Here is a 20,667-nt window from a genome sequence, read left to right as displayed (position 1 = left end):
TAGCCTTTTAATTGGTCTCTCTTGGTCTCTCTGACACTAACCTCTCAATTCTGATAAATCTTACAAATTGCCTTCAGAGTGATCTTTCTACAACATGAACTTGGCCAAGTCCTCCATTGCTTTGAAAGTCCTCTGATGAAAAGTTAAAGCCTACATTCCTGAAGGTCAAGCAAGGATATTGACAAACTCACCCCTTCCCACATTTCTAGGCTTAACTCCTACTGCTCACATCGGTTGGGTTCCTGCTCTCTGATTATATAACATTCTTTCACATTTATGCATTCCCTTACTGGATCTGAATATTATGTCCCCAAATCCATACTTTGTTTTGTTTTTTTGATCTGGGGAAACAACAGAATTCTTCTCATTCTAACTTAAAGATAATGTCTCTGTCAAGCTTATATATACCATTACAAGACTATTTCTCTTGTCACATTAATTGTAAAAAGATCAGATCCCTAAGGGTCAGCTATTTACTTGATGTCAGGAATCATATTTATTTATATTTGCATGTTCCCTATTTGGGTGAATGCCCAATACAGTAAATACAATTGAGGTTTGATTTATTGAAAAAAAATGGATACATGGATGGATGAATTAATGAATGAAAGGCTATTACAAAAACTGGTCATGTTCCATAGAATGTATAAGCTGGTTTAAAGATATTTTTCCTATGGTAAAAATACTGTAAATACTTTAAGAAGAGCACTCAAAATTAACTACAGAGAGTGAAAAGGATTGTCAGTCTCCAAAGAGGAAGCATTTCTTTCAGATACTAGGTGACAAGATCAATGATGGTAAGGCTTCTTAATGTTTCTATTTAAAAATTTGAAAAGCTATTTAAATTTATAGAAACTACTACTTATCCTAGTAATTATAACCTAGCAGTTGCTTCAATGCAAATTCAGGAGATAAATTAGTATCTGACAACTAATCAGTATACATGAAGGGAGTGAAATTCCTGTCAGTGGTCACCCCTGCTCTCCTATGCTGCTCTCAGTAATTACTGATGCCTTTCCCCAGCAGTCGCAGCACCACCCACTTTCTGAGGCAGTTCTAAACAGTTTTTCTGGGGTTATTTTCAGCCTCAGAGGTTACCATCTGGCAGACTGTGGAAGTGCAAGGGAAAAGTCTCATCTCACTCTATTGGTTCATTCTATGCCGTGAGTCAGGTTCAGTTTACTGCCTGTATCCCATTCTTCACTGCACCACAATCTGCTCATGAGGCTTGGAAACCTTATCTATCTTCTGTCCTCTTTGGCTGAATGGATGGATCATTCAGACAAAATCACTCGTACTTGCCCCAATGCCTTTAGCACTAATTTGCACTGTAAACCTTCTTGGGCCCTGAATCTTCTCACTATTTTATTGCAATGTCTGCTTAAATCAAACTTGTGTTTGCCTCTTACTTCTGGACATTCTAAATATGAAGGGGGATACTCCTTTGAATTGACAGTTCTAGAACTGGGATGTGTGTTGGTTTGAAAGTATTATGTATCCCTGAAAAGCCATGGCTGAATCCTGATCTAATCTTGTGGGCACAGCTGTTTCTTTAAAATCCTGATTCAATACTGAAGTGTGAAACTTTTGATTAGATTATCTCATGGCGATGTAGCATGCCCAATTGTGGGTGTGACCTTTTGATTAGATGGAGATGTGACTCCACTCATTCTAGGTGTGTCTTATTAGTTTACTAGGATCGTTTAAAAGAGGAAACATTTTGGAGAGAGTTAGAAATGACAGAAGCCTCAGAGCCAACAGAGAGAGCAAATGGAGAACAGTTCTTCAGAGAACAGAGACATGGATATTTGGAGATGCCTGAGGCCCAGCAGATATCACCATAATATAGTAAGCAAGCCAAAAACTGGAAAGAGCCAAGAGAAGCCAAGAGACGAAAGCTAGCCCCAGAGAAGCAAAATGAGGAACCTCCACAGGAACAGAGGCTGAAAGCAAAGGAGCCTAGGAGCAAGGGACCAGCAGATGCCAGCCACATGACTTCCCAGCTGACAAAGGCTTTTCCTGAGTGAAGGTAACTTATTTTGGTGCCTTAATTTGAAAACTTTCACTTCATTAGAACTGTAAACTTGTAACTTATTAAATTCCCTTTTAAACAGCCATTCCATTTCTGGTATATCACATTCCGGCAGCTCGCAAACTAGAACAGGACATATTTTGGTTCCCTTTTTAGCTGACATCGAGCACGGTGGTTCTCAATGGAGGGAAGATGGGCATTAAACCACCACGATGCCTCATGGCTAAGCTGACCCCAGCTGAAACCAAGGCGGAAAACATATAAAGTGTGCCAATTTTTGGTTCTATAATCTAGTCACTTGCTGAGGTTTCCCATCTTGATGCGATAGCAGCTGACCATCCCTCTTCTATAAAGGGCCCTTGAGGTTTAATAAATCCATTTTAATGAGACACTTTGCCATCCTCAGGTGAAAAATATTCCACAAGTGTTATTCCCATCACAAGAGAGAGCAAGGACTGCTTTGCAGATTGGCACATGAAGTTCATTCCTGCAATGCACCTCCATCCCATAGCTCCAAAAAGTACAAAATTTGCTCATAAAAAATAGAACCAGACTGACAACTTCAGCATTTTCTTTTACTTCTGTCAGTAGAAGCAGAGTCACTGAAGAATCAGCTGTCAGGTGGCTGCATCTCTAAATTATCCAGCGCGTCAAACACCACTGTTATTGAATTCCTCAGTTGGTTTATAGAATTCCCTAATGTATAAAGCAGACAGTGTAGGGAGATTGCACTGATCTTGCAGAAAGGAGGATTAAAAAATCCTTAAAGCGCCTGCCGAAAGTTTCAATCTAGCAAATGCGGCATATGTAAAGTAGTAAGGATTTGGCAGGGAACAATTAAGGATTCTTCTTCCTTAAGGTTCAAAAAAAGAAAGGGTTTTGCCCTTCTGACAGGATTTAAATATTAGTGCATGGGAAGGTACCCATATTTTTAGCTTGGATGGGTTATGTTTGCATTGCCTCACAAATTAACCTATGACTAAATGACACCTTGGGTTTTATTTCTTAAGGAACTGAATTTCATTTTTTAGCCATCTTTAATTTTAATTAGAAAGATATTAATAAAAGATTAAAACAACCATTTTCCATTTTGTATATTACTTACCTATACATATATATATATACTTACATGAATACAATCATGGTAAATTTTAGTTTTACAGTCTTTTAACTAACTTAATTATCATCTTGATGAATTCAAAGTATTTTATTCATTCATTTATTCATGCATTCTGTCTTTTAAGTAAATAATTATGGAGTGTTTATGTCAAGCCAGCTTACATTAAGGAATCATCTTTGTAGATACTATTCTAATCCAAACCACTGGTGATCTTCACTTGCTTGGACTACTTTCATAACCTTCTAACTTGCGTTTATTTTTAATTTGGGGAATGAGTTTCGCTTTTTTTTTTATGTGTGATCCCCACATACACCCAAGGCACTCTGTATCCTTTTAGTCTGCTTTGTTTTCTTGAGAACACAGATCACTATCAACACTGCATGATTTATTTAAGTGACTATTTTTTAAGTAATCACAGAGAATATAAACTGCATAAAAGAGATAATGCTGGATACCTAGAGGTATTTTTACGTTTCACTGAATGAATTACGAAACAAGTAATATATCTGTGCCAGTTTGAAACTGTCAGAAAACCCATGTTCTTTGATTCTCATTCAATATTGCTGGGTGGAATCTTTTTTGTTTCCATGGAAATATGACTCCCCAAGTGTAGGTGGTAACTTTTTATTAGATGGTTTCTATGTAGATGTGTCTCCACCTATTCAAGGTAGGGTTGCTTATTGGAGCCCTTTAAGAGGGGACCATTTTGAAAAAAAGTTTAGTGCCAACAGAGCCCACACAGTCAGACCTTTGGAGTTGAAAGAAAATGTCCCCAGGGAAGCCTGGAGAGAAAGCTATGAGATGCCAGCTACTTGCCTTCCCAGCTGACACAGGTGTTCCGAACAGCATCAGCCTTTCTTGAGTGAAGGCAACAGTTAGTTGTTGCCTTAATTTGGACATTTTCAAAGTCTTAGAATTGTAATTTTGCAATTTAATAAATTTCCCTTTTTAAAAGCCATTCCATTTCTGGTATATTTCATTCTGGCAACTTTAGCAAACTAAAACAATATCTATTTGTTTTTCTAATATAAAATTAGGTCAAATTTGATAGATTGTTATTGGATTTGAAAAATATTTGTCACTTGATTGTTGACAGCCTCTTTTCAATCTGCCATCATTTCAAAAACCAAGCACATTACAGGCTTGAAAAAATAAGCTGATTTAATTCACTTTATTTGAAAGTTAAAAAAAAAAAACCCAAGATCACACAGATTTGCTTCTCAAATTCTAGTACAAAAACCAGTAAACTTTTTCTGCAGAGGGCCAGAATGTAAATATTTTAGGCTTTGAGGGTCTGAAAATCTTTGTTGCAACTACTCAATTCTGCCATTGTAGAAGGAAAGAAGGCATATTCAATACATAAATGAATAATGCAGAGTCATGACTGTGTTACAATAAAGCTTTGCTAATAATAAAGTTGCAATAAGGCTGGATTTAACATGTAGGTTGTAGTTTTCCAATCCCTGCTCTAGAGTATCAAAAACTGGATTTTGTTAAAATACTTCAGGATTATTTTACCATCTTCACATTGCAAAAGCAAAACAAAAAAGTCAGTTTTGTCTTCCTAATTTTAAAATATAAACTGTTGCAATATTCACATTTCAATAGTTTATATTTGAATCGTAATGTACAATTTATAATTTGTTTCTATCCAGATCATCTTGTTCCAGTTTGCTAAAGCTGCCAGAATGCAATATGACAGATATGGATTGGCTTTTACAAAGAAGATTTATTAACTTACAATTTACAGTTCCCATGAAACATCCCAATTAAGGCATTAACAGAATGCTACTTGGACTCTAAAGACAGACTGCTGGCATCCAGGACGCCACTGTCATATGGGAAAGCTCACGGCTAGCATCTACTGTTCCTCCATTCCTAAGTTTCATTGCTTTCAGCTTCTGGTTCCAGTGGCTTCCTCTATGGCCCTCTCTTGGCTTTTCTTAGACTTTTATCTCTAACAACTATTGTATTATTCTTTATTCTCTATAAAGGACTCCAATAAAAGGATTAAGACCCACTTTGAATAGGGTGGGTCACACATCTCAAATTGGAATAAACTAGCTAAAAGTTCCCACCCACAACAGGTCTGCACCCACAGGAATGGATAAAAAGAATATGGCCTTTTCTGGGGTACATAACAGTTTCAAAGCAGCACACATCTCATTTTTTTTCCTGTATAACAAACAACTCTGTGAGTTAGGCAGAAACTGCTATGATCATCATTTACAAGGAAGAAAACTAAAAGGAAAAAGAGGTATCAGCCACTAAGTCTGTACATTTCCTTTGCACTTTATCACTTGGTCCTCAAAGGGATTTCATGAAATACATATTCTAGTTCTCATTTTTCTAAATGAGAAAAATTGATGTTTGACGAAACTGAGGTTATGTGATCAAGATCACATAGCTAAGCAGCAAGCTGGGTCCAAATTTAAATTTAAATCACTCCATCAGTGATATACCAGCAAAGAACCTCACTTATGCTATTACATAGTCCAGAAACCCAGTCGGTTTGCTCAGTCTTATTCAAACTTCAACGTATATGTCAGAGGAGAGTAAGATTTACTCATATCTTGTTCTTTGAGCTTGAATAGAAGCAATATGCCAAATTTCCCTGAATCTATATTCACTAAGATTTTTGAGACATATTCTTCTATTGTTAACTGTGAATATCTAGAATCATAAAACTAATAAAATATGTATATGCCATCCAAATTTTAATCTGCTTTCTCTTGGGTGATGTAGGAAACATCCAGGGCCGCAGAGTCTCATAGTTTATGCTTGTTCACTCCAGGCTCAGCCATCCTCTTGTAATGATAGCCTTTTCTTAGCATGTACGGCCTTGGCTGAAAATCAAGTGCCTACCACCAAATGAAGTGTTTCTCAAGATACTCCCACCCCCTAGAAGTGAGTTAGCAATACAACCTACTGAAACTGTGGGCAGTCAAAAACTGGTTTGTGGGAATGTCCTCCATTGTAGCATTTTATTTCCTGAGATTGTTTTACAGTCAATCAAACTGGCCACAAGTTATCAACTGGGACATGTGCAGAAACACAAGTTCTTGTCCCTTAGATAATGCCTGAGACACTAGGAATTTACTCTCCTCAGAACCAAAATCTATGAGGATGAGGAGATATTAGAAGCAAATAAAATATGAGGGACCCTTCAACAAGGAATATCCAGCCCATAAACATTGTTCTACCATATATGGATAGCTTTAAAAGCAACCAATCAGAACATGTCAAACCAAATCCCTGCCACTGACCTCAAATTCCTTTATTCTTATCCTATAAAACTCTCTCAATTCTCAGATTGGGTAGACAAATTTGAGATTGCTTTCTGTGCTGGTTTGAAAGTGTATCCAGAAAAGCCATGTCATTTAATCTTGATTCAATATTGTAGTGGGCAAAGCTTTGATTAGATTACTTCTATGGAGACTGACTCTCAGTTGTTGGTGTGACCTCCTGATTAGGTTATTCCATGGAGATGTGATATGCCCAATTGTGGATGTGAACTTTTTGATTAGGTGGAGATATGGCTCTACCCATTCAAAGTAGGTCTTAATTAGTTTACTGAATCCTTTAAAGGTGGAAACATTTTGAAGAAAACTCAGATGCTTGGACAATAGTTGCTTCAGGACCAGCAGAGATGCAGACATTTGAAGATGCATGGGTTGCTGGACAGAGATAGCAGCTGCCTAGACATGGATGTTTGGAGATGCAGAGCCCAGCAGACATCACCAGGTGCCTTCCCATGAGATGCTAAGCAAGCCAGAATCCAGAATTGTGTCCCAGAGAAGCTAAGTGAGGGCCTATAGATGCTTACAGAGGAAATTACAGCATCAGAAGCTGGAGGAAACAGAACCAGAAACAAGGACCAACAGACACAGGCCACATGTCTTCCCATGTGACAGACTTCAGCCTTTCTTGAATCAAGGTATCTTTCTCTGGATGTCTTAGTTTCACTATTTTTATATCTTTAGAACTTAAAACTTACAAGTTAATAAAGTATGCTTTTAAAAGTCATTCCATTTCTGGTATATTGCATTCTGACAACATTTAGCAAACCAAAACACTTTCTATCTCCTGGATGGTCAACATCTCATTTAAGTATTTCTTTTCTCAGAATCTAACATCTCATTAAAATATTTCTTTTCTCAGAATCTTGGTGTCACTGTATTAGTTTTTGTATGCATCAGGCAGTGAGTCGATTGTTTGATAACACTACTAATGATAAATATTTGGAAATTGAAAAACATGTACCCTTCTATGTAGAAAGCTAAAATAAGCAAATTATCATGTATGCAAAATATTTCAATTAATGATGTTAAGCAGTATCAGTTGCTAAGCAGACAAATCCTGAAATGTCAAGTGGCGTAATACAACAAAAGTTTGGATTTTTTACTCATACAAAGTCTGATGGAGGAGACATTTTTCTTCAAGGTGGTAACTCAGGGAGATATGCTGCTTCTATCCCATGATAGTGCAATTTCAACAGTTGAACTCCCTCATTGGCATTTAAAACAATAAAGAAATATGGAGGAAGAACCCAAGCTTTTTACTTCCTCAGCTTGAAAAAGATATGCCTTACTTCTTTTCTTAATCCTTTGCCCCATATAACTCACTTGACTCTACCCAGTTGCGAGGGAGGCAGGAAAGTGTAAGGAAACACGTAGAATATTAGATGAGTACCTTACCTTTGTGCTGTGTAAGGGAAAATGGTCTATTTCACAAGATTAAATGAAATGTGACTCTTATAATTCACATTAGCTGTGAATATAGACGTGTATTTATTATAAAGCATTATCTCAATGGGAACACTAAAGAAAAATTTAGATTGTATCACCTGGTTGATGTTAAATGGCTACTGTGCTCTGATACATGATATTAAAAATTACTAGTGGAAATCAGAGAACTGGATCTTCCACAACTGAATTGAAGACATAAAAACATAATTATTTTTTCAGTTTTTAAAGTAGCAGTTGAATGTGCTATGATTATTAATATATGTTTAATCAGAAATTCTGTATTTAAGTAAAAATGTATTTCTATATTTTGATTTTTTTCAACTAATTAGCTAATAATGTTATATGATTCATTTAATCTTTTTGGTCCTCAGTTGCTTTTTTTTTTACATAAAGGAGAGGAACTAAATAGACTCTGACATCTTTTTCAATATTAAACATTTATGATTCTGCGACCTTTTGTTCAATTCAAATTGTTTTATCCTCATAAAGGCATGCCCTAAACATTATTATGCAACATAATGAGTACCTTGATTAAAAAAATATTTGAGGGTCTGTGTTCTAGAACCTCTGATAATTTCTGAATTGGATGCAAATTTAACCCAGACAAAGACCCAGCCCATAAGCACAGTGTTCTAGTTTGCAAAAGCTGCCAGAATAAAATATACCAGAAACAGAACGGAAATGTATTTAGTTGCAAGTTTACAGTTCTAAGGCCACGAAAATGTCCAAAATAAGGCATCCAAAGAAAGATGTCTTAACTACAAAGAAAGGACTGATGAAGTCCAGGGTTTCTCTCTCATATGGAAGGGCACAATGATGATGTCTGCTAGCTTTCTTTCCTCATTTTATAAATCTTTTCCAGGGGTATTTTCCTTCTGCTCCAAAGGTCTCTGGTTGCCTGGGCTCTGTTGGCTCTGTTGGCTCTGGTGTCTCTTGTGGCTCTAAAGCTTTTTACAAAATTATTCCCTCTTAAAGGGCTCCAGTAAGCAACCTCACCTTGAATGGGTGGAGACATATTTCCATGGAAACCATCTAATCAAAAGTTACCACCCCAAATTGGGTGGTTCATATCTCCACAGAAACAATAAAAAAGATTCCACCCAGCAATATTGAATGAAGATTAAAGGACATGGCTTTTCTTGGGTACAACAGACTCAAACTGGCTCACAATGTCTCATAAAAAATGTTGAAAGCTTAATTTTGCAGGTAACATTTGTAATGTACTGTGCCATCAACAAATCATAAAGAATACTCCCTCACAGCAATCTGGTTAAGAGTAACTTTTTGTGAAAGAAAAGCATAAGTAATGGCTGAGAATAGAGTTGACCAAAAAATTCCCAGTATTCCTGAAATGTTATAATGGGAGAAAAAAGTTAAATATTGCAAGCTTATTGTAAAATATGCATGTCTTTGAAATTATTTTAGCAAATTTTTTTATCTTATTTTCAGTTTAAGAAATAACGTTTTTGTTTCCTCTCAAGACAAAGATTTAAAACAAATAACGCACCCCAGCATTGTCTTGTTTGCCCTGATGTTTTCAAAGGGTGAAAGGTGACATTATAACCACACAATAGCTTTCAAAAGTTATTTTGACTTTGTGGACATTTAACAGGTGCACCTGCTGTTGTGCAGAACTGGCAGGTGGCTAACAATTTTTTACTACTGCAAAACTTTTCCCTTAATGCCTGCATGCTGTTTCATATCATTTTCCCCCCTGAGGAAAAGCATGTACCCTGCTGTTTAATCTGCCTAAACATCCTGTGTAACAAACTTGCTATTTTGAGCATGCCTATGTTATAGTTGTAGTTTCATGACACATAATAGAGTTGCTTTGTTTTGAATACTATTCTTAAAGTCTTAGTATGATTCCATAGATTCATCAAAAAAAAGGGTAGCAGCAATGTGATGCATGACGACTAGCTGGTCCTTAGTGGGTGGGAAAACATTCCTTTATGTGGTCACCACTTACCCACTGCGAGGCCACAGCTTTGCTAATCCAGAAACCTAATTATATCATTTCACTAAGAACTGATCAGGCTTTGGGGAATCACATCAGGATGTGAGTAATCAAACACACAGAAGATTGATGATTCATTAACATAGACTAGACCTATAGATTTAACACACCTAGGGAACTCATGTCTCCATCCAAATCACCCATGGACAGAATCAAAGCATCTGGAAGACAGAATATATCATTTACAAGCAGCTTCATGGGGTTGAATCAGTGCTTAAAAAGGATTTGGACACTTTTGAAGTAGGTTTGTTTTAGTGAAATATGAGGGTCTAATACTTTTTCCAGCAATATATTTCTCCTGGAATAAAAGAAATTCATATTCATTAGAGTTTACTCTTTGGTATGCTATTGGTCAGCTATAGTATTATGTATGTATGTAATTTCACTTAATCTGCCCAGCAACCCAAGGAGGGTGATGCTGATATTATTACTCACAAAAATAAACAAATTTAAAGTCAAGAGAAAATCTCACTGCTTTGAGGGGTGGACTCAGGACTTCAGGTTTGTGTGACATCAAAACCTAACCTAGATCATAGTATTTGATGCAATACCTATCCACTCCACCCAAAAGCAAGGCCTTTCCTGAATGGGGAAAGTCGAGTAAAAACTGAAAGAAACTTTGTTTTTTATTCTGTCTTTTCTAAACGCAATACAGAACTTACTCCACTCTGGATGATTCCTTTATTCCCACAGACACTTGTACAAACTATGAGTTTCTTTATCAACATTCTTATCCTGAGGCTTCCTGGTTCATGTGGGTATTCCCAAACCTCTAGAAACACTTTCAGAAAGTGAAATGATATTACTCTGATAAAACTAGCCCTTGGTGAACTCCTATTGCCTTCTAGTTCTTATTACTTTTATTCAAGTAGGCTGGATTTTTTTCAAGGATCTTGATTCGATGGTATAAAAATTATAAAACAGTTTTTTTTCTTTACTCACTGCCCTCCTAAGACTTTGTTGAATTTCCATTCCCTACTCAGAGGTAGATCCCTTAATAACCACCATAGGAAGCTTCTGTAGCTTTCTGGTCCTTGTTGGATATATAATTAAACCAATCTAGTTTAAAATTCCAAATGATGATATATTTAAAGCTTTCTTCTTGACAACACTTGTAGCAATGGAACTATTAATTGGAAAAGATGCATAATCTACTTTTACAGTCCTTACCTTCTTCCCTCTTCTAGGATGTAGGGACTCTGAATATGACAAAGGAAAGGAAAAGGCAGTTGTCAGTGGACTTAGAAGGATAGAGTTGCAATTCTCTCTGTAAAGTCTGTTGCTACATTTTCAACCAAAGTTGACCAATGGCCTCCCTGTGGCAGATCTGCCTTTCTCATGAGGCAATCCTGTCTCAGAGCAGCCAACCTTGAAGGTTTCTCTACAGTTCATGGATATGGGAGGTCAAGCTCATTCATTTCTACCACCATTCTGCATGCCCCCATCATGTTCCTCTTCCAGTCGTCCACCTCGTGTAAAGATATCTTCTTTGACCATCAATCCCCCAGAGTTGTTTCCACAAGGACAGCTGAAAAACACTTATGTTCTATAGTGCACACTTGATACAAAAGAAATCTACACATCTCTACCAAGCCAAACAGTGAGTGCACAGACTGCGTCACACTCTCACCCCACTCTACACTGTCCTCTCTCCAATTTTCTTTTCCTTTGCTCAAAAAACCACAGGGATAGTCAGAAATCCACTGTCAATGGTATATTCAAATAAAGTACACAGCATCAGTCTCTCTTATTGCAGTAAAGACATATAGGTGATGCCAGGAAGTGTCCGTATCACTTGATTTGGGGGTAGACTACCCCCCTTTCATCCTCATTGTGGACTGCCTCTCACCAACCAAGCTTCACTTCCTATGACACTGTTTGGCTTTGCTAAAGCTGACAAAATGCAATATACCAGAAATGGCTTTTAGAGGGGAGTTTATTGACTTACAAATTTATAGTCCTAAGGCAGTGAAAATGTATCAATTAAGGCATCAAGATGACAATACCATCTCTGAAGAAGGGTTTCATTGCTGTTAGCTTCTGGTTTCAGTGGCTTCCTCTCTCAGCTTCTCTGGGTCTTCTCTGAACTCTCTGGGTTTCATCTCCAAGCTTTTTCTGTGTCCTCTTATAAAGGAATCCAGAAAGGGCATGAAGACTCACCTTGAATGGGATTGGTCACATCTCAATTGAAACAATCAAATGAAAAGTTCCCACTTACACACAAATGGATTAAAAGAACATGGCATTTTCTGTGGTACATAACAGCTCCAAACAACCACAGAGACCAATGATTCTCTTTCCCTCTTGCTTATCTAAGCTTAGATATATTGGGCAGAAGGTAAGTTTGACATGTAGTGGTACAAAGAGTACTAATTCCAATAGCACTTAGTAAGGCCTGGGCAGAAGTATGACACCAATTTTGGGTAGTTATCTTTAGAATGAAATAAAGTCATTGACCTTTTCTTTATCTTTGGGCTGAATTATAACAGCTGAGTTGTTATATCTTAGGAAGAAAAAGTCCTATCATATTTCCAATTATACATTTGTTTTTTAATTCATTATTGCAAAGAATTACTCAATGCCTTCTGTGTGACATCCATTGTCTTGAGTGCTAATACGAGACACTGATAAAATACAGTTACCACTCTCACAGTTATCATCAGACACATTAGTTCATGCACTATTTTTGGTCATAATATTCACAGCTACTCACTAGGTTTAACCTGGGCTCTTCTTCACTGTAATGATAGTATTTATTAAATGTGACAGAAACAGCTAGAAGGGTGAGAATGGGTCTCTGTGGGAGGTGGTAGGTCAGGGAAGGCTTCACAGATGAAGAATTGTTCCTACTGCCTCTTACAGAAAAAGTAGGAATTATCCAGTTAAAAGGATAAGAATGGGCTCACAAGATAGAAAGAGCACTGTGTGCAAAAGCAAGAAGGCATGAAAGAAATATGATAATGCAAATAATCGGGTATGGTTTAAACAAAGACTCCATAATAGCAGTAGAAGGTTAAACAAGGCAATCATATTTAATTACTTTATTTTACTTAATCACTATCCTTAAACTAGTGGTTCTTATTCTTTGACAGACATAAGAATTTCCATGGGTTCTTGTTTGTATGCAAATGCAAATTTCCAAACCCTCTAGAGATTTCCTGGACTCACTGGAAATTCTGAATCAGGATTTGTAACTAGGGCCCATGATTCTGCATTTTTAAAGGCGCTCCAGAAGAATCTAAACAAGTATCTTCTGTGGTTCATTGTAAGAGATTCCAAAACTCTTTGAAGAATTTTAAGCAAGGAGGTAACATATTAAGACTTACATTTTAGACACACATTTCAGGCTCCTTGTGGATGAGTAACTGGACTAAGGCAAGACCAGAGGCAGGAGACTAACCATATGACTAGTATAGTGTTCCAACTGTAGCAGGCAACCTCTGTTTGTCCAAGCCACTTCCTGTTGCAGCAGACAGGCCTCTGTTTACTCAGGCCATTTGCTCCTTGAAAAGTCTCCCAGGCCCCAAGAATGGTCAAAACTGCATGCAGGCAGGATGAGAGAAGTCCTTGTAAAACGCCTCCCCTGAGACCACTCATCCACTTCTGTAAACTCAGCTTTGCAACCCTTCCTCATCAGTACGCAGCCAATTGCTTCCCTTGAGTATTGCCAGTTGCCATATAAGTAACACCCTACCTCTAACGAGCCATCTTGTCTATAAAATCTTGTATCAGCCCCTGTTCAGGGCTCACACTTTCAGAGGTGACTCGGCTGAGCCCTGTGCACACAGACTAATAAAGCTTGCTTCCTGAAACTTGGAGCTTCAGTCATAGTTCTTCCCGTGTTTTGCGTAATGTTCCTGGAGGCTTGCAGCCTCATTCCTGGTTTCATGCTACATTTCTGGGGGCTTGTCGGAGATCGAGAGGCTGGTGATATCCTCATCTCCCTCTGGAGACCTGACGGAATCCAGGCACTGGGGCTTTCCTCATCTTTTGGACTTCTAACCTCCCCGGGCAGGGCACCTGTCACCGCCAGAGTGGCAACGGATCTGGGACAGTTTCTGGAACCAGGTTCCTGGGAACACCACCCATGTGACTATTAAGCACCTGGATGCATTAGGTATCAGCCCACTCATAAAAGGCTAGGGAAGCCTGAGTGGGAAGGGAGCCTGATCATCTCGCAAGACTGAGTACCCTTGGTCTCTGCTCAGACAACCAAGCAAAATGGAAGTCTTCAGGTCCGGTTCTGGGAAGGGTGGTGTTGGCTGAGTGTGTGTGACTGTGTGAGTGAAAGGAAGTTTTGGGCCATAAGGAGCCATGCACCAGGCTGCGATTGAGTTTGGACCCTGCAGTTCCTGTGACTCTGCTAAGGGCCAGGCCAGACTGAACAAAGCCGCACTTTGGTCAAAACCCTTTGTTGTTTATCTGTAAGCCCTCTCCCTAATTATCGGTACCACCAATATGGGAGGGGAAGCCAGTAAGACACCATTATGGTGCATGATGTCCAACTTTAAGAAGGTTTTTTACTGATGACTGGGGAGTCAAACTGACTCCTGGGCAACTTAGGAAGCTGTGTGAGCTAGAGTGGACCACTTTGGGGTTGATTGGCTGTGTGAAGGAACTTTTGAGTTAGAAAAGGTGAAGACAGTTTATAGTATAATGACAGGGATGCCTGGACACCCAGATCAGTTTCCCTAAATCACCACCTAGCTGGAAGTTGCCAAAAAGAAGCCAGGGTGGATAAAGACTTGCTTTGATGGGCACTGCCAGGTGTTTCTTGCCCAAGTGATGGAAAAATCCCACAAGGAACCAATCAACAAGCCTAAGGTCCCAGTTCTATCCAGTACACCAGAAGAAGAAGGGAACCCACCACCTTATTTCATGTCGCGACCACCCACAGCTCTGCTGAGTTCCTCCATGGTGACCCCAGACCCCTCTTGCAGCTCTGAAACACCACCTGAGGGCCTGCCAAGTCTGGCCATTCCTGAATTCCCTGAGCCACAGCAACTGTGGCCCCAGCCGGGCATGGCCACTCCATCCACAGCCACACCCATAATGCCCCTGAGAGAAGCTTGAGGATCTCCCTATATGGATGCTCAGGGGGACATTCAGGAGGGGAGAAGAACCTTCATGTGCATCCCCTTCACTTCTACTGATCTGCTTAAGTGGAAGAACCATATGCTGTCCTACACTGAGAGACCCCAGGCAATGATTGTCCTGTTCCAGCCTATTGTCCAGACTTACCAGCCCACCTGGCCTGACTGCAACCAGCTGCTTATAACTCTCTTCTGCACTGAAGAATGCCAGTGCATGGTAGCAGTGACACAAAAGTACCTGGAGGAGAGTGCCTCCAAGAGCACCTTAGACCCAGCCCAATATACCACCCGTAATTTCCTGAGGGATGACCAGGAAAAATGACCAGGACCCCAACACTGAAGAGGGGTTACAGTCCCTTCAATGGTTCCTTAAGGCCCTGATCCAAGGCCTCAGGAAAGATGCTGAAAAGTCACCAACATGACCAAAATCCATAAGGTCTTGCAAAAAACAGATGAGCCCCTGAGCAAGTTGCTTGAACAATTGACGGAAACATTCCACCAATACACACCATTCAATCCTGAGGCCCCAGACAGCCAGATGTTGGTAAATGCCACCTTCATGGGACAACCCACCCTTGACATTTGGTGTAAGCTTCAGAAACTAGACAGATTTGCAGGCATGACCATGAGCCAGCTGATAGAAGTAGCCGTGAGGGCATTTGTCACTTGGGACCAAGTGGGTGCCAAGGGAAAGAAATGAGAATTCAGGGAAAAGGTTCAGATACTTGCTGCCACCTTTGAAAAGCTGGACCAAGGGCCCTGGATAAAAATGACCCGGCAGGTCCAAGCACTCCTGGGGCAAAACCAGTATGCTTACTGCAAGGAGGAGGGGCATTGGAAGAACAAGTGTCTCAATAATACCATCCTGTCAACAAACAGGGGAAGAAGGGATGCCCGTCCCAGGCTTCATCCAGATCCCGATACCATCACCTTGGCTCTAGATGAGCTCTCTGACTAGGACAGACTGGGTTCCATATTTTTGGGGCCATGGGCAAAGTAGAATTGGGGGGCTGAACAATGGACTTCATGGTAGATACCGGTGCTGAACACTCAGTGATAACCCAGTCCTTGGGGGATGTTTGCCCATTTTCCAGCTGGACAATAGACATGGTGGGTGCCACTGTTGTAGTGTGGAAGAAGTCATTCTTGAAGGCCAGAAAGTGCAGCACTGGGTGTCACTCTGTGTCACACCAGTTCCTGTACATGCCTGAATGCCCACTGCCACTACTGAGACGGACGTCCTCAAGAAACCGTATACCCAATTACTTTTAACGCCAAGGGAGAAGCCTCTCTAAAAATTGATGGCCCACAAAAGATCCCACTTCTAAACATACCAGCTGGCAAAGAGTGTTGGCTGCACTAGGAGTCTAAAGCAGGAGGGGAGGTCTGCCCTAGCCTGCCATTTCCACACTTTCCAAGTGTCTGGGCTGAGGACAACCACCAGGCCTAGCTGAGCACTGCCCACTAGTGATAATTGCCCTCAAGCCTATGGCATGCCCTGTGGAAGTGCAACAGTATCCGATCCCTCAAAAGGCAATTGAGGTAATCCAAGGCCATTTGTCATGGCTGGAATCCTACCAGATCATCCAGCCCTGCAACTCCGCATGGAACACTCCACTATTACCTGTGAAGAAAGTGCAAACAGGGGAATTTCACCTGGTCCAAGACCTGCAAGCAGTCAATGCAGCTGCGGAAACCATACACCCCATGGTTCCCAACCTGTATACCCTCCTCAGCCTCAGGGAAAACCAAATGGTTCTTGTGCTTGGACTTGAAGGATGCCTTCATCTGCATCCGGGCAGCTCCAGTCAGCCAGAAAATATTCATCTTCGAGTGGGAAAGGGCCTCTGTGGGAACCAGACGACAGCATACCTGGACTCAGTTGCCTCAGGGGTTCAAAAGCTCCCCCACTATTTTTGGGCAAGCACTAGGGAAGTACCTGCAATCATTCTAAGCCAAAGATTACAACTGCACTGTCCCAAAATATGTAGATGACCTCCTGCTTGCCACCGAATCCCTCAGTGACTGTGAGCAAGGGACAGAGCACCTTCTCTGTCACCTGGACCAGGCAGGGTACCGCGTGTCCCAGAAGAAGGCCCAAATCTGCCAGCAGCAAGTCATATATCTGGGTGTTTACCTACAGCATGTGACCCGAAACCTAGGGCTGGAGCTTAAGAGGGTAGTCTGTGCCATCCCCACACCAACTACCAGGAAACAAGTGAGGGAGTTTTTAGGGGCAACCAGGTTTTGCAGAGTCAAGATCCCGAAATATGTACTCCTAGCAAGACCCCTCTACAAAGTCACAAAGGGGGGTGACAAGGACCCATTCCAGTGGGGGACTGAACAAGAGCACACTCTCCAGCATCTAAAGGTGGCACTCACACAGACCCCAAGTCTAGGCCTCCCAGCCTTGGAGAAACTGTTCACCCTATACATCCATGAGTGGGAAGGGGCAGCCATCAGGATCATAACCCAGACCTTTGGACCATGGAAAAGAACTGTAGCCTACCTCTGCCGGTAACTGGACAATGTAGCACTAGGATGGCCTTCCTGCCTAAGAGCAGTCACTGCCACTGCCCTCCTAGTCCATGAGGCCAGAAAGCTCACATTTGGATAGGAACTGACTGTGCTGGCTCCCCATTCAGTCACCAGTCTTATGAAACAAAAGGGACACCTCTGGTTGTCAAATGCAAGATTCACCCAGTACCAGGCCACCTTGTGTGAAACCCCAAACTTGCACCTCGGCATCTACCAAACCCTGAATCCCACCACCCTGCTGCCTGTCAGGTCAGGGGTCCCAAAACATGACTGCATAGAGATTGTGGACAAAGTCTGCTCCAGTCATCCAGACTTGAAAGACCAACCATAAGAATGTCCCAGCATTGAACTGTTCACCAATGGAAGCAGTATGGTGAAAGATGGGATACATTATGCTGGATATGCAGTTGTCACCCTAGCAGACATACTAGAGACAGAGGCTCTACCCTCAAGAACATCAGTCCAAAAGGCCGAGACCATAGCACTCACCTGGGTCTGCAGTTGGCAGCAGGAAAAAAAGCCAGTATATACACCGACTCAAAGCATATGTTCACAACCCTACATGTGTACAGGGCATTATACAAAGAACGAGGGCTAATAACAGCAAGGGGAAAGCATATCAAGCATGGGCCAGAAAACCTGGCCTTACTGGAGGCAGCCTGGGCCGCCTCTGCTGTGGTTATCATCCATTGCCAAGGCCACCAGAAGGCAAACTCTTTAACTACAAAAGGCAACTGTAAGGTGGACTTGGCTGCCAAACAAGTGGCACTGGGGCAGCTAGTGTTTCCTCCAGAGCCCAAACTGCTCTTTGCTCCCCTCACCCCCCACCCATTACAGTGGTGGAGAGAAAAGCCAAGCTATTCCAGGTCAGAGGGAGACTGGCTAGCAAGGGAAGGGAAAAAATGCCATGATGAATGGTGGATCCTATCGACGAATTCAACGTTGTCCCTGAGAACCTGGCTTGGCCCCTAGTAAAAAGTGTTCACCACCAAACTCACTTCAGAGGGAAAGCCGTAACTGCCAGTCTGAACACTTACCTCTACATACCCAAGCTCCCTTCCTGGGCAAAGCTAGCATATAAAAGATGTGTTACTTGCCAAAAAAACAATGCCAAACAACCCAGTGGCAGGATGGGAGGAATAAATAACCAGCTAGCAGGTCTAAGTTTGTTTGAAGACCTACTGGTAGACTTCACAGAGCTTCTACCCAGGGATATCACTATCTCCTGGTATTCATCTGCACCTTCTCAGGTTGGGTAGAAGCATACCCCACCTACTCAGAAACAACCCAGGAGGTGGTATGGGCCCTCCTCACATTCCTCAGTATGGAATGCCACTTACCATCAGCCCTGACAATGGCTCTAGTTCTGTAGCTGAGACCCTCTAAAAGCTAGCAAAAGTCTTGCAGATAACTTGGAAGCTCCTCACTGCCTATCAACCTCAAAGCAACAGAAAGGCATAAAAGATGATTCAAACTCTAAGGGAAAATTGAAGAAAATCTGCCAAGAAACAAAACTGACCTGGGTGTGGGTGCTCCCTATAGCTTTGTTTATAATTAGATCTGCCCCAACAAAGAAAATAGGTTTCTTCCCCTTTGAACTAGTGTATGGAAGGCCACCACCCCTTACCAGAGTCTTGCAGGGAAACCTCAGAGAAATTGGGAACTTAAGCCCAACCCAACACTTGGTCAGCTGGGACAAGTGAGTTCTAAGTGAGTTGAAAGGGAAAGCATTAGAAGCAGTGCCCAAGTCTTTCAGCATCTACCCCCACGCCCCGTACATGAATTCGAACCAAGGGACTTAGTATGGGTAAAGGACTGGAAAAAAGGCTCTCTCCAGCCTCAATGGAGAGGCCCTTACCTTGTTGTTTTAACAACCCCAACAGCTTTCAGAGCTGCAGAAATCATCCCAATGGATTCACCACTCTTGGGTCAAGAGGGCACGCAGATGACCCCTGGGAGTGCACCCTTAATTCTGAACACCTGACACTCATCATTCTCCAGAGGCCACTACACCCTTCTCCATGGCAGCCGAGATCAGCTGACCAGCCCGCAACTGAGGCCTGAATAACAGCATTGCCCTGTTCTAGCTCATGGAGAGCAGCTAGCCGATGCATGGCCGAAGTCTGAGCAGACCTCTGAGCCTTGCTTCAGTTACCTCCGGAAGCTGACTGATCCATGCATGGCTGAAGATTAAGAAGCCAGCATATGGACATCCAGCCTGTCAGGTCTGTGGACTTGTCTTTTTCTTGCTCTTTGCATTTGTTCTTCATTTAGCAGTATTAGCACTCCTAGAAGCAGGACACCTGGAGTTCTTCCCCCAAACCAATTTCACTTTAATCTGGTGGGATCCTTTCTACCAGGTACTCTGTAACCACCATCATGTTCCTCACCCTCACAAGCTTGCTCATTGTCCCCATGGCCCCTTCAGGGAGGGGCGATGCATGCCAGGCATATCTCCAAACTATTTATTCTGGGGAAGAGGTAAAAACCACCATGGTGTACTATGCCACGCCACCTGCCTGGGTCAGACTTCGACGTGCACGTTTAACATCACAGAACACACTCTCTGCCTAGGCACCTCAAAGTGCCTGGACTCCCAGTCACCAAGTACAGTGGCAAAGTATTCCCTCTGTTGGCAAGGAGTGCCTGTATCTAGCACTTTGCCCGGTGCAAGGGTCATCCTAAACTTTAGCATGTGCATGTCCTTAGGATACTGTGTCATCGCTGGTATCTCTCCTCTAATCTCTCCTCTAAGGATAGAAGAGCATCTCCAGTTGCAGCCAAACTTCACCACACCTGTCCCCCCACTGTAGTCACTACAGCTACTCCTTTGATCCTACCAAAACACGGGGGAGCCAGTCATGGCTCTCACGGCATCTCAATGTTCCCACTACAATGACGGAACATTATGGAGTTGCCAGGGACTGGTAGCTAAAAGTTTCCTCGTGTTACAGAAAGAACTAAAAACCCTCATCAAAACCCAGATGGAGCCCCCTACTACGTCCGTAGTCAGTGAAAACAAGGCACACAGGCCCCAGAGCAGAGCGCGAAGTTCCCAGCCTCCCCCAGCTACCCCTGAACTAGGCCCGTGGAAAGCATGTTTGTTGAACTGATTGAGC

General features: G+C 41.6%; 1 long non-coding RNA gene across 1 annotated transcript in view; it reads right to left on the bottom strand.

Moving 5' to 3' along the window:
• LOC143663639 (uncharacterized) overlaps positions 1–11,122 on the bottom strand; it is a 46,709-nt gene extending 35,587 nt beyond the window's left edge. Inside the window, exon 1 of the long non-coding RNA XR_013166086.1 lies at positions 11,088–11,122. This is a non-coding gene — a long non-coding RNA (uncharacterized LOC143663639). The remainder of the gene's footprint in view (positions 1–11,087) is intronic.
• Positions 11,123–20,667: the final 9,545 nt, after the last annotated feature.

The sequence above is a fragment of the Tamandua tetradactyla genome, chromosome 19 (assembly GCF_023851605.1).
Source record: "Tamandua tetradactyla isolate mTamTet1 chromosome 19, mTamTet1.pri, whole genome shotgun sequence".
NCBI lineage: Eukaryota > Metazoa > Chordata > Mammalia > Pilosa > Myrmecophagidae > Tamandua > Tamandua tetradactyla.
This window is presented reverse-complemented; position numbering and strand designations above follow the sequence as displayed.